Source organism: Neomonachus schauinslandi, chromosome 12 (genome assembly GCF_002201575.2).
Source record: "Neomonachus schauinslandi chromosome 12, ASM220157v2, whole genome shotgun sequence".
Classification (NCBI taxonomy): Eukaryota; Metazoa; Chordata; class Mammalia; order Carnivora; family Phocidae; genus Neomonachus; species Neomonachus schauinslandi.
The window spans coordinates 81,424,929-81,440,445 of record NC_058414.1 but is presented as its reverse complement, the minus strand read 5'-3'; the positions used below and the strand labels follow the sequence as shown (position 1 = coordinate 81,440,445).

General features: G+C 39.3%; 1 protein-coding gene across 2 annotated transcripts in view; it reads left to right on the top strand.

Annotated features, from left to right (window-relative positions):
• GRM8 (glutamate metabotropic receptor 8) overlaps window positions 1-15,517 on the top strand; it is a 772,971-nt gene that overhangs the window by 170,969 nt on the left and 586,485 nt on the right. The window lies entirely within an intron of this gene.

Below are 15,517 nucleotides of genomic sequence, written 5' to 3'. Positions count from 1 at the left end.
GGAGGGGTAGACGAACCATGAGAGACGATGGACTCTGAAAAACAAACTGAGGGTTCTAGAGGGGAGGGGGGTGGGAGGATGGGTTAGCCTGGTGGTGGGTATTGAGGAGGGCACATTCTGCATGGAGCACTGGGTGTTATGCACAAACAATGAATCATGGAACACTTCATCTAAAACTAATGATGTAATGTATGGGGATTAACATAAGAATAAAAAAATTTATGTATGCAAAAAATAAATAAATAAACAAACAAACAAAAAAAATGAGTATGTCACTAAATTATCCTGCTGCATATGAATGCTATGGGAAGTTTCTTGATGACAAGGTACATTGCATTTTAAATTTGACTTTCAATCATTCAGCCTTTGTCAAACTTTTGTTTTTCAAAAACACATCCATTATTTTCAAATAAGCAATATGTTTTAAAAACCTCTTACTGACGCTCAACACTTGACATGATGTATTCACTGGTCTATAGATTAACCATGACACAAAAATAAACTTCATGACAGCATTTGATGCAAGAATTGAAACACAATACTCTTAAAATATGACTACAATTTGTGAGTAGTGGGATATTTTTGGATAGAAATTTCTGGCTTGTTAGGAGATGTTGTTCACCTTAGGGGAAGTGAACATCATGTTCAAGGCACCAACTTCTTCATAAAGTGAGCTTGTTGGGAGCTTTTATATCTCCTCATGATGATAACATCAAGATCTACCAAAATAATCCTTGCAATGAATGCATTTAAATCCTTTTGAGTATGATATGGAAAATTTTCAAAAGAAAATACAGGGCTCCTGAGTACACATTCAATGTTTTAGATTAGAGCAGTGCTTCTCCAACTTTATTGTGCATAGGAACCACCTGGAGATCTTGTTAAAATACAGATTCTCATTCAGTAGGTCTGGGGTGGGGCCTGAGGTTCTGCATTGCTAAGCAGCTCCCAGGTGATGCTGGTGCTGTGGGTTTGCTGACAACACTGAGCAGCAAGATTATAGAGAAAACTTCATTGACTATAGATATTGTAGTCAATGCTGATAAATCAGTCTTTTGGAATGTGAATATATCTTTCATACCAAGCATACACCAAAGCATATTTCTTTCCTTTCAAGGAAATTAGGACCTAAATTTATTTTTTGAAAAGTCTTCATTTATGGTGGCTAACCTGACCACTGAAAGACACAGGAAAGATGAGGGCCAGACAAGGTAGACCAAAGTCATGCATTGTATGCTGTAGGAGGAAAACACTCAGTACTGTGTAGTTAGAAGTTGTTACAAACAATAAAGTACGTAGCACTTACATACATTTGGAATCAAGCTGATTAGCTTGATGTGGTTTGAGACTTTTGGTATACCAGTTGGCTTCCAGTTTATGCTGGTAAAGATGTAATAAGTTTTGGACATGTTTCGACATACAAGTTGGACACTCAAGGTATTTCAAGGACATGGGTGTGGAGCTCAGGAAAGAGATTTATACTGGATGGATAGATTTGGAGCGGGTGTGAAGTAAAAAGAAAAGAGAGTGTAGATCATATCCTAAAGAAGACTAACAGTTAAAGGAAGAAACACAGGAATAATAACCAACAAAGAAGATAGAGATTTATGAGGAAAATTGGGAGACTGATTTTTCATAGAAGTCAAGAAAGATTGTTTGCATATAGTAGGTGATTAACAAATGCTTGTTGAAATGAAAACCAAAACCAAACGAACAAAACCAGACTGAACTGGGCTCATGAACACTTTGTACAAAGACCACTGAATTGTTTGGTTTTCCTAAGCATATTCTTTCCTATGTTGGTTTCTATCAAATACTGTCCCCTCTGCCTGGAATACCCTTCAGTCTCCTTCCACCTTTCCTGATTTCTGTCTCTGCTAATCACTCCCTGTTGTTTTTGCACATGCTTTTTCTGGGCCTGAACTATCCCCTTGGCTCCTGATTGTCCTTGTGGACCTGGATGATTGCTGCCCAAACTATTCAAACTCTATCTGTTCCCACATTGTCTCTGACCAATTTGCTGGTACCCAACTGGGCTAGGAAGCCTTCCTCCACATAAGGGACTATAGCAATTGGTGGAAACCAAAGGAAGAGATATTTACTTATAGGAAAAGTAGGAAATGTTCATATTTCCTTTTCACTATGATGACCTACATGGTGATGGTAGTGTCCAAGCTCTAGCTGAATCATGACCTGAGACCCTGAGAGAGTTGTGCATGTGACTAGAAGAGGTGAGAACAGGAAACTGTGGTTGCATTTTTAGGAATGTGGGCACTCGTGGGAGGCAAAGCTACTGAAGAATGAACATTTTAAAGTAGACCTGAGGTAGTAGAGCATAGAGGTGTTTAAGAGATGAGTCAAGATTCACACTGCCTGTGTTTGAATCCCATTCTACCATTTACAAATTATTCAGCCTCAGGTAAGTTATATAACTTCTCCAGGTCTCAGTTTTCTCACCCATAAAATTGGGATAGAGCACTTAGCAAGTTCTTGGCCAATACAACATGCTAAAAAAATGTTAACAAAACTAACCACACACACATACATATGTATAGGTATGCCCGTGTACATACACGTGCACACACAGAGTTTCATTAGTTAGGTGTGCAGATGGGATATGACACATAAAGGAGTCTATCAAGAGCAGTAAGCTAGCCCTCCCCTGTGGATGGGGCAGAGATGGTAATAAAAGGGATAATTAGTCCACTTTGGAGAAACTTAGTGTGCTGCCCTTTGGATACTAAGATGATAATGATGTTGCTTGGTAGAGGAACATGTGCTTGGCACATTTTTCAATATGTAGTGGAATAATAAAATATGACTCATTTGCATTCTTTCATCTACTTTTGCTATTATCCAATGATGGCCATTTATGAAACCAACTATTTGGTCTTTGGAATGTGGTGGGTTTTTTTTTTTCCTATGTAAATGGAGCTGTAATTAAGACCTTTAACCTCATATGCACCTTCTTCTAACATACTGAGTTCACTAGCTTAGACAACATAAAGGAAATGAAAATTTCAGTGGTATTTGGCATTTGGTGTTCCGAATCAGTACCTGAATGTCAGGTGGGGGATAAATAATCAGTTGAAAACCAGGATATCAGTGAACGTGGGTAATCACTGAAAATCTAAGAAATTGTCAATTGGGAGACTTATTTACACAGACAAACGTCCTTGTCAACATTCTACCTTATTTTCAAGGTTCAAATCATATATTAGTTGGTGATAAAATGCTAGTCTAAATGGACTATTTGCCAGCTTAAGGTTTATTGACTTCAATTCATTGGTTATAATTACTAAGTTTTTATTTTTTTAATGTTTTACTGCTGACACACTTGGGGAAAAATTGAACCACAGTGGTGATTGCACAGCAAGAAAATCAGCAGAAGAGGAAAATTAAATGCTAGGTGACAGTTTTAAGTCAGCAGTGATGGGAATGAGTGGGTGGGTGAGTTAAATTTTTAAGTGATTTGGCAAATGATGCTAAGAATGTGCCACAGCATCATTTTGGTTTTTTCTAATGTAACAAATCATAATTGATCAATTTTTTGTGTTCATGTAAAAAAACCTCTTTACAGAAAATTTTTACTGTCCTAAGGAACTCATTGAGAAGTTTTCCCCACCTTCTGTATAAAAGAATACTTAGAGATAGATTTCATTTCAAAATCCCAAGCTGCAGGGGCTCCTGGGTGGCTCAGTCATTAAGCATCTGCCTTTGGCTCAGGTCATGATCCCAGGGTCCTGGGATCGAGCCCCGCATCGGGCTCCCTGCTCCGCGGGAAGCCTGCTTCTCCCTCTCCCACTCCCCCTGCTTGTGTTCCTTCTATCACTTTGTCTCTCTCTGTCAAATAAATAAATAAAATCTTTGAATAAAAACAAAAACAAAAACAAAATCCCAAGCTGCATGAAAACTTTTTCAAGAAGGTATCTTTTACTCTGGAATACAGTGGAATCATGGCAGTAGTAGTTAGAAATAATGAAATCAGGGAATGACATTCTCCTTGTCTTTCTGGGATGCTGGGTCACTGAGCAGAGTTTTCAGAGGTGGACAGATTCATTTATTTCTCTTTCCTCCTTCTGAGAGGTGCTGAAAATGTATATTATCTTGTAAAGGGGAAAAAAGCCCAAATTATTCTCCTCCTGGGTTATTTCTAACCTGCTTCTCGTTTCTTTTGAAATCCTATCCCAAAGCCTTCACTGCCTGAGGGAAAATGAAGTGTTTCTTTTACTTTTCAGTGACTTTTTTACTTTCCTAAAGGAAATAAATATCAGAGCTTGTAAGTCATATAAAGTATGCTTTTTTCCCCCCTGTGCCCTTACCTTAAAGTTGGTTTTTTTTCCTATGGGCTTAGTTTCTGCTGGATTTATCCATTCTTTCATTTCCCATCTATCCGTTCATTTGTTCATTCATTCCCAACCCTTATAAACCTGAGGATCTATGAGAACATAATGCAGTTCTCGCTGATAATTATATAGTTATTTTCTTAAATAGTTCTGATATGAGAACCCAAATTATGCATATACTAGTTGAAAATAGTATGTGTAAAAATCATGGGGAATGATGGTCTTTGTTATAATCTTATGCAGCCTGTGGCAAGTTTCTGAAATTAAGTACCTGTTAGTCGACTGCCCCTCCTCCTCACTTGTGCAAATTGGGTGGTTTACACATCTGAAGGAAGGCTACAGTGAAAGACAATCTGTGGCTGGTGTTCAGTGTTCCTTTCCTTTTTTCCCCTTACCTTTTCATGTGTCAGCTTAATGTCATTTCCTCAAGGAAGCCTTCCCAATCCCCCTCAGAGGAGATGAATTACCCTGTTACTCTTTGCAGCCTGTACTTCTCTTTCCCAGTGTTTATTACAATTGCTGTTAAATGTTTATTTGGGTGATTGTTTCTTTAATGCCTGTCTTTTGCATCTGACCATATGCTTCATGGGGATGGAAGGACCTTGTATTGTTTGCTGCCTTATATCTGAGCTTGTCATGGTGTCTGGAACATAGTGGGAGCTAATTTGTTGAATGGACTAATCAAAAAGTAACCATTAAAAAGGCATTATATTTAATTTAACCACTAATCAGAAAAAGTGTGTGTATTGAATTAACCTTTTTAGTTTGCAATTTTGCATATATACTGGTTATCATTTTCTAGAAATTACAGTGTACCGAAATGTATGGAAATTAGAAAAAAAAAATAGTGTTCACTTATTTTTTGAATAAGGAAAAATTGAAGGTCAGGAGAAGCCATAAATTAGAAGAACTAGAGAACTAGTTGGAATATTAAAGTCCCTTCCTTAAAAAGTGAAGGTTTTAAATCCAACTTGCTATTAGAATTTTTGGATGAATATATGCAGGTTAGGCTTAAAAATTCCCACACTACTAGTGACTTGATAGATTATAACAACTCTTTCCCTTAAGGAGCTACTGTGCTTTCTCATTGTAAAATGTAATTAGCAGCCATAAAAAAAGTTTATTAATCTTATAGGGTATAATTATGGTTGTTTATATGTAAATTTTTTCATGTTCACGGATTGCTTGTCTTTCATTTTAAATAAACAGGTTAGAATGTCATTACCAATTTGATTAACATCATTACTGTTCTTTTTCAAACAGGGCATTAATTATTTTTCAAAATAAATTTCAACCAAATTGGTTAGTTTTAGGGTTGGAATTTCCAATAGCCAAACCAAAATGTCTTAGTGTAGATGTTGTGCCAAAAGTATTTGAAATCATATAGTTATGAAAAAATAATATAAGAAAGTGGAAATCTGCACAGTTGTACATAAATTTATTTAAAGTGTCTAATGATCACTGATGAATGATACCTGAGATGGATTGCATCTGCTTGCCCCTCATATCCACCTTTTATCTCTCTTTTGCCTTCCGTTCACTGTGTTGGGAGACGATTCTGTCCCAACAACATCAACAGGTTCTCTTACTCCTTGATTTTCAGTGAGTTTGGTCAAGGAGAGAGCCAGCGGGAGGTCAGGGTATAATTCTTTTGAATCCCTTTCTCTGGAGTGACCAGGGACTGGCTGTGTCTCCCTAGGGAAGCCATTGCTTCTCTCAAGATGGCTTTCATTCATTACTCCTTCTGCTTTCTGTAACTGCTCCCTTCTCTAGCCCTTAGGTCCCAGAGGTGGCACCTGCCCCCTTCTGACTTTTATTGGATCTTGGCTTTACATTGCCATTGCCTAAATACTGCCCCTGCCTTGAAAATAGTCCCTTTATGAACCCTCCTGGAGTTACCCTAATTTGAGTGTGCCACTTCCCTGACTCATATAATACCTTTGCAAAAGTGGTGAGAAATGTACCCTATTACAATTCAGTAGAATATCCAAATGGATTACCTGAAACCAAGAAGTGACTTTGTAAGTGTAATATATATTCATACTTTCAGATATATATATGTACAAAAATGTACTCTTTATGTTTTGAATAAAGCGTGCCTCCTATGACTAGATCTTCATATTTGCCTCTGAAATTTCAGATTCACATCAGTAACAAGCCATCTTTGAATTATTTATCTAGGAATGAGAATGAATTGACCTTGTCTCTCTTCTCTCCGGTTGGCTTTGTTATCTGTGCTGTGCATTTGTGAGGAGGAAGGTTCTGGTGAGGGGTACAGTCTGCATCCTGGCCCATAATGAAATTAAACTTGTGACCTTAAAAGTACCAACATCATGCTATACTCAGCTATGTTAATTAACCGCAGCCCTTTCAGTGTGGGTACAGTCTTCTTACTCTGAATGAGCTGATGTTGGGGAGAAGGATAAAAATAGAGCACAGTGAAATCTCTCTCCTTGTCTCTTTCTTTCTCTCTCTTCATGGCCTCCACAATTTCCTGTTTCAATTGACTTCCTCCCTTTTCTTTTGCTAAGCTCCACTGTGTAGCAACACACAAAAGTTTGTGTCCCTTTGAATCAACTGTGGGAATTAAACTGAGAGGAAAGCCAGGAACTGAATTTCACACTTGGCACTAACTTACACAAATAGGAATATTACTATCTGTGCATTGTGCAGGCAGGATTGCTTTGAGTAGGTCTTGGTTTGGGAGGAGAATAGTACTTCCTCATGTTTTTGGAAGCAAACTGTGGATAGTCATCACTCTTCATTATAATTCCACTCTTTGGCTCTACTTTTCTTTCTCCTTTCCCTCTCATTCATTTTTGTGAAGCTGAGAGGAGCATGACAGCTCAGGACAGTGAGAAGGGGAGGGTCAATGCTGGACATTGACTTCTAGCTCCAATCTCCTTATTTTTATCTAATTTCTGATCATATACTGATGTTTTGCCAAGAGCAGCTAGTGGTTTTAATACCAGAAAAGTAGTCACATCTGAAATGACAAAGTTAAATGGCTGTAATCATTATGGTTTCCTGGACCTGGTTCTGTAACAACAATAAATCCATCCCAAGACCAGGTGGCAGGAAGTTATCATAGTGATGGCTTTTGTTGCTAAGGCTGGCATTACTGAGGAAGTTCACAGGCAAACACTACCCCCTGAGGAAAGAGCATATCTTCAAGCTGATCTTTCACTGGAGAAAACCAATGATCCTATTGAACAGCATGAGGAACCCACCCCACTAACCTCCTCCACTAAGTTCGACAATCAATGGACAAGGTTGTTTGGAGAGATAAACAAGAACAAAAACCTTTTTGGCAGGAATTGATGGTGAAGATGTTTGTGACTCAGGTCTTAAATTGTCTTCTGTCTGCAAACTTGTCCTCAGATGTATATAAGTGTCTTACAGAGAGACTTAAATTTACCGGGATTCTGAGGCAGTTCCTCTGAGCTGTGCTTCAGGTGGCTCATTGCTAATCTTGTTGGCGGTGCCTTGGCTCTTTAGGGATCTTTGTCAAACCAGAAACTGAGAGAAATGGATGCAGGATTCATAGTGTTTTGAATAGACAAGGCAAGTTTTATGCTAATCCACAGTATTTTGATATACAAACAGTGGGAAGCCCCAAAAAGGCAGCTGGAGTGGAATTATAAGCTTCTTGGACCATGAATGAGTATTTATTGTGTCTGAAAGTCCTTCAGCCCCTTTGCAACTCAGTAATGTCCCGTTTTACCCTCTCAGTCATGTGCAGTCAGACTCAGTGATGGCAGCAGGGAGAAACATAGTCCATTTAAGGGAGATTAGAAGCACTCTTAGCCCTGTCTAGAATATCCATTTTACAGATGAAGATAAGCAAGAAGGGGCAAATAATTTTAAAATCTCTGACTTTGGTCCTTGATTAGAAATGTAATTTTTATTCTTCTTTAATGACAGTCGGAAGTGTTTGCCAAGATAGCTATGAAATTTTCATGGCCATGTTCAGCATTTCAAAAAGCTTAGTGGCAGTTGTATGCTTCCCTACAATGAGCCTGCATAGCTACAGTGGAAATTACACTTAGTTGATTTGAACTGGAATTTTATCACCTCACTTTGTAACAACAGATATCTCATGCTGATCAGAAGCTTTAGCAAATGAATAGATCTTTGAGTAGTAAAGAAAATGGGAAATGGGTGAATTTTTACTTAAATAGTTTTATAGAAAAATCTTTCAAAATCACAATGCATGGAGAAAAATAATAAAAGGGGTCCTTGATTGATTGGTGGATGTATTAATTTTTCTTTCAATGAATATTTATTGAACCTCTACTGTGTGTTAGAAGCTCATGTTACAGTTGTAAACAACACAAAGAAGACCCCTGTAGAATCTACATTTTAGTAGGGGAAATGGTATACACAAATTGACACAGGCTGTGATCAAGTGTAATGAAGGAAATAAATAGGGTGACGAGGTACTAATGAGGGTGGGGAGACCCCTGTAGGAAGGAAATCAAGGAAAGCCTCTTTGAATAGGAGACATTTGAACTAAGGCTGAAGCATGAGAAAAACCTGGAAGGACTTGGGCAAAACATATGGAGCAATAGGCATGAAGCTTGGAGGGCAAAAAGGGCTTGGCTGTGTCAGGGAACAGAAAGGAAGCCACTGTGGCTGGATCAGGTGAGTGAGGGGAAAGATGTCAGATGCCAAATCACAAGGATCCTGTAGCAAGATGTTTGGGTTTATTATAAGAGCAGTGGGGAAAAAACTGAAGGGCTTTGGGCAAGATTTTTATTTTATCTGATTTTTTTGAAAAGATCAGTTTGGTTACTGGTGTAGAATAGATTTGGGAGAGGCAAGAATGGAAGCAGGAAGAACTGTCAAGTGCTTTTAGGAATCTAGATATTGCAATGGCTTGGACTAGGTGTGACTTTTTTTGCTCTACCATCACTGGGGCATGGCCTGAAATGGCTAATTGAACTTTAGACATCATGTCCAAATTCTGGCCAACAGGAAAGAGGGAGGTGCATGAGAAAGACATATTCTTTTCCTTTAAGACCATTTTTCAAAATTTACCCTCACCACTGCTAATAATCTAAACAAAGAAGACTGGGGAAATGTCTTCTTCTGAGTGGCCAAGTTCTAGGTAAAAATCTGGAGTTCTATCTAGAAGAAGTAGAGAACAGTCATGAGAGGACAATAATCTCTGCTAACTCTTATTTAAAATATATACTTACTATACATATTTGTTTATTTTTATTAAAGTATCTAAGAGGTTATAACTGAATTTCTTTTTTCTAAAATAGAACTTTTGCTTCCTTGAGTTCCAAGTCAGACTTTGGCCTCTCTTAGAGTTTGTAAGTCCAAGATTCACAGAATGAGTAGCTAAATGTGGATCAAGTAATTAGTTTTATTAACAGCTGGGCAAACATCAAATAACTTCCTCATACACACAGCTGTCTGTTGAGAACTGGACTGGAAAGCATTTAGTGTGGACTTGAGACCAAAATGGTGTCTCCTACTCCCACACCACATCTCAACCTTAAGACTGCACAGAGGACTTGAAATCAGCTTGTTTAACCAGTGACATGGGCTTCAAGCCTCCCCTCCAACACCTGGATGTCAGTGGAATATGGAGAGGAAGGGTGGGCTTCTTCCCTAGGCAGAGAGGCCTAGCCTGGTCTTCTAGCCATACAGAGAAAAGAAGCCTGGTATGTGTGTGGGCAGGTCAGAGAATGAAAGCAGGGCCTGTTAGTGACTCTTGCCCCATAAACATAGAATCCGACCTCTCATTCTGTTCTCTCTCCCTTTGGGCAGAGGAAGGTAAAAGGTAGAGATCTAGGTAGAAAATACAACTCCCCCAGAGAGGTAAGGTTAGGGGTAGGAATCTCTTCTTCTTTGGACTCAAGTGAAAATGTAATGGAAGAAGAGTTTTTTTCCTAACCAAATCAATTATCAGAAAACTGGCAGCTAAAGCACTTTTTTAAGGAGAGTATGGTGATGAGTATCTTGAGTTGTGCAAATTAATTACCTCAAATATGCTTTATTTGTGTAATGGAAATATGACTTTAATTTAAGTACACATCATGTTCTTTTTCTTTTTTAAGATTTTATTTATTTATTTGACAGAGAGAGAGCAGGGAGAGTGTGAGGCAGAGGGAGAGGGAGAAGCAGGCTCCCCTCAGAGCAAAGGAAACCCGATGTGGGACTCGATCCCAGGACCCCGGGATCATGACCCCAGCTGAAGGCAGTCACTTAACCAACTGAGCCACCCAGACGCCCAAGTACACATCATATTCTTATGGAAACTCAGCACAAGGAAAATAAGTGATTAAAAGCAAAATGACAGGTGTTTTCAAGTGATGCAATTTGCTGTTATAAGGCACTGAAAGAGAAAGAAAGGAAACAGAAACAGTCATGTAAGGACAGTGGTAGAGAAGGCTGGAAGGGAAAATGGATGGAGAAGGGTTAAGAGGTTAGGGCACGGCTGAGGATGGGGAAGTACGGCAGTGGATGTCTCTTCTACAGAGACCTGAAAGAGTGGGTGTATTAGTCATGCTTCTGGCAGGGGGTAATGGGAGAGAGGTTAACAAAAGTACTATTAATAAGGTGTGGGCACAGATAAAGGACCCAACACTGGATGGGAAGTACTCAGGAATTGGCAACACTGGGAAGATCTGAAGGGGTAAGGGTAGAGAGTAGTCACTAGAACCTTGTAAGAACTCTAGCTGTGGATGAGGGCTTAGGTAGAGAAACACCAAGTTGGGGGAAGAAGGAGTTGGAAGAATCAATACTCTCACTTCTATCTTCTGCCCTCCCATCTCTGTTGGTGTCTCCCAATGGCCAAACTCAGATGGAAGCCTGAGGTGAGGGAGCTCAAGTGAGATAGTCACAGAGCAGCCTCCTCAGACATATAGCAGGAAGGAGAAGGAGTAAGAAGGGCAAATGGAGAATAGTCTGTCCAATATTTTGGTGGAATGCAGGGCAGAAGGCTGTGGGGAAGAGTCTGCATCAAGATTCCTGCCACAGTTTAATTAATTACTTGTCTCCAAATATTCATTGACCATTTGCTCTGTCAGATGCTAGGGATACCAAATAAATCAATAGACAGTTTTCCCTTGGGAGGCTCATAAGCCAGCACACAGTCATGGTTCTCATGTCAGATGATGGAAGTTATGGGAGCAAGGAGTAGCAAAAGACTGCTCTGCCTGAGAGAATTAGCAAAAGCTTCCCAGGGAGGAGGTGACTTTTGAGTTGGATATTGAATTTGGGCAGAAGATCACCAGGTGGACAGAATGGTCTACACAGGGAACAGCATGGGCAGGGGTGCAGACTCTGTCAGGGCATGACAGGGAAGACAGGTTAGGAAGGAGGATGGGACAGAGTCTGACATCAGGGTTTGGTGACCCAGGCTGAAGAGTTTAGATATATTTTGAATGGGCAAGTGAGAGTTAACAGAGGCTTATGAAGGATGTTACTTGTTACAAAGAATGAGCTGATGAAGAATGCTTTTCCTAACACACTCTTTTCTTGGTACATTCTCCTTTTTTTTTTTTTTTTAAGATTTTATTTATTTATTTGAGAGAGAGAGATCATGAGCCTAGGGAGGGGGAGGGGCAGAGAGAGAAGGAGAAGCAGACTCCCCACTGAGCAGGGAGCCTGATGCGGGGCTCGATCCCAGGACCCTGGGATCACGACCTGAGCCGAAGACAGACACTTAACCGACTGAGCCACCCAGGTGCCCCCATTCTCCTTCTTTTCTTTCTCATTTCCCTCTCTACTTCTGTCCCTCACCTACCACTCTTTTTTTCCACCTTTCTTTTTTTACTCTTGTTGTTTCTAGTAAATGAAACTCCAGGGTGAAGGGATTAGTTAGGATGGATTTAGTGAAGGGAAAAGAAAAAGGAACATTCTGGGTTTTAAGGAAAAAATCCCACTTCCGTTGCCAGTAGGGGGTTAATTGAGGATAGTGGAAATATTGGGAATGCTGGCACAGAAATTAAAATGCTTAATGAGCCAATGCTTAGTGGTCAACCACAATAAAATTAAAATGAGATGCAACTTCATAATGACTTGAAAAGTTTCTTAAAATATTATCAGTACCCTGATGTCTATTATTATAGACTGCAACATAGCAAAAATTGAGCAAATGAAAACACAAACATGTACTCTCACTTTTCCACACCTTGATCTGCAAAGAGAAAACTCCTCAAGACTTTGGGGAGTAAGTCCTTTACCTAATTCTTCAAGCAACCATTTTCTATCTGCACTTTTATTTTATATACCCTTTACACCTGTTTAATTAATCCTAAACATGATGCTGACTGCTAATTAAACAGCCCTGGAAGTGACTGACTGAAGGTAGTAATTTGAGATAATTAGTTTTGGTTTCAAACACTCAATTTTCACACTTTGCACTCATTTTTAGAAAGGGGTGGCTCATTATTGTAGGCAGGGTGGGGGTTGTGTAAGGCATTTTACTGCTGGACTCTGAGTAGCTGAGGAAGTGGGAGGATTATTATATATCCAAATAAGACAAGGAAATGGTATAGTGCTTTAGAATTTGCTATAGAATGCTCCCCTATCTCTTCCTACAAACACACACACACACACACACACACACCCCATTCACACATGCACAGAATTCCTTCCAAAGTGAAAGTCAGGCTGCTGAATCTTTTTCATTAGAACATAGACATGTACATGCTCTTGATCTTTGGGAGTTTTATTTAGTAAAAGGTAGATCTCACTGAGCCATTCATTGTCTCTTTCCCAGGTTATTTAGAAGCAAGCAATAGAAGGTGAAAGAGGCCCAGTTTTGGTGTGTGGTTTGAGATTTGAAGGGGTGTCCTTGCTGAGGAGTCATAGGCAGAAACTCTAATCAAGGGAACAGTCTTCCAAGATAGGACCAGTGTATCTAGCAGAGAAAGCATAGGGGCAGGAAGGAGGCAGGACAGACTGGTTTTTATGGTCCCACAATGTTAATAAGCAAGTTAACATGGTTCCACCAGGATAACAGGACCTGGAAGAATTGGGGGTTAAATAGGATAAAATCATTGTATAGTTAATATACATAGATACAGGTTACACAAAAGCTGAATGGATCCTGCAGCACCCTGGAGAGCTCCAAGTACATTGTTCTAACTGCCACTCCTATTAACTGAGGCTTTTATATCTTGGAAAGTTTAGTTTCACTTTACTGGCTATCGATATGGAGTAGGACTCTCTAGAACCATGAAAGGTTATTCAGATGTTGAGGGCTTTTCCAGGATGTCAAGAGGAGAGTCCACTCCATGTGGACTTGGAATTATCTGGCCAGGGTGTGGTGGGTGACAGATTCCAGACTTTGCAGTCCTCCCCATGTGGGAAGATGGAACTGCAGCCTCTTTGACATCTTAGTACTGTCATTACCTGCAGGATCAGATGGGGAGCAAAGTTAATTGTTTTATGTACCAGGCAAACCAAGCAACCTGACTTAGGGCATCTTGGAGTCATTTTGACCTCTGAACTTTCACACTACGGCAGGGCAGCAGAGGAGTGGTGAGATGCATAGTTGCATAGCTCACGCTCCCAAATTGCCCTTCTTTCACTCTTCATACTTTCCTTGGCTTTAACTATCTTCTTCATTATGCGCCCCCCCGCCCCCTGATGTGTGGCCTTCTTAATCTCCAGTCCCAAAGACTCTTAAATTCCATATCCCAATATTATCGCCTACTGTTTAGTTGCTTTCATTCATTTCATAGGAAGCTCAAAAGAAGCCAATAAAAAATTAAACTCACAATTTTTGTCTTCCAAATCTCCTCTTTTTCTATGTATCTTGGTAAATAGCAAACATCATCTACCCAGTTACCAAAGCCATAGAACTAAGAGTCATTCCACATTTCCCCTCATTACTTTCACCTTACCTTGCTTTTTCGATACATATAGGTTCTACACCCTTCCCCACCCCCATTCTCCCCCATCATTGCCTTAGTTTCAGTTTTCATTGCTTAGATTTCTGTAGTAATTTCTAACTGGTTGTTTTGCATCTAGCATGGCTTTCTTTTAATTTATCTGTAAGCATAGTGTGGGCCCACCTGCATTAGATTCTTCTGGAAAGCATATTAAAAAGCAGATTTCTAAACCTCTAGACATACCAAGTCAGAATTTTCGGGAATGAGGCTAGCTAGGTTTACATTGAAATTTGAGGGCTGCTACTTTCTCCACTGCTGCCAATGTGATCTTTCTAAAACAAAAATCTGATTATGCCACCATCTTAGTTACAGTCATTCTGTGCTACCCCATGCCTTTGTGATAAAATCCACACTTGTTGTCATACCTGACTAGCCCTTTATCTGTCCAGCTTTGCTGTTTATTTCCCGAAGTTCCTCCCTTGCTATCCTGCATTCCCTCCATGTGAAATGCTGCAATTCCTGGAATCTACCATGCCCTTTCTTGACTGTATGCCTTTGGGCATGCAGTTCTTTGTGGCTGAAATGTCCTTCCTCACCTTGCTTGCCAGATTTCTTGCATCGTCTGTGCCCCATCTAGCCTGAATGTCCTTCCACTGTACTTCTTTAGCATCCATGTGTTCTTCTATCCTAGCACTTTTCACTGGTAGAGTAAAAGTCCTTGCTTGGATATATGAGTAAGTGTTACTCATTTTTATATAAAATTTTTACAAATTTTAAAAGGTTTTTAGGGGGAGATTGTGGCATGTAGTTAATTTGTTACTTTGAATTTATTTAGGAAAAGTGACATAGGATTCCTAATTTTCAAAATCTGGCAATTCACCCTATGTGTGACAGAAAATTGTCTCTTTTCCTAAAGAAATTATAGTATAGATTCCCGTTTTGTAATTTTTTTGGGTGGGCAGCTGGAAAGATCTTTTTATTAGAAGATACATAGTTGGTTGTTCCCAAATCTTTCTGTGGCACTCAATGATTATATCAATAAACAGTGAATAGACTCGTAAAACTGTATATTTAAATAATTTACCAAAAGTGTAATCTTAAGATTGAAATGGTATCAAGTGTAAAAAAATCTCATATTAAATTCTCTGTTCATGATCGTGTAGCCTTTATGTCCTAAAGCCAAATACAATTTCAGAGGTGACCTTTTCTGATGTGTGTATGCATTAAACCTTCATTTTGGCTTCATTTTTGTGCCAGAACTTATCATTTATGGTATAAAAAAGAAGCAATAAAAAGCACAAATGTTTTGCTTTG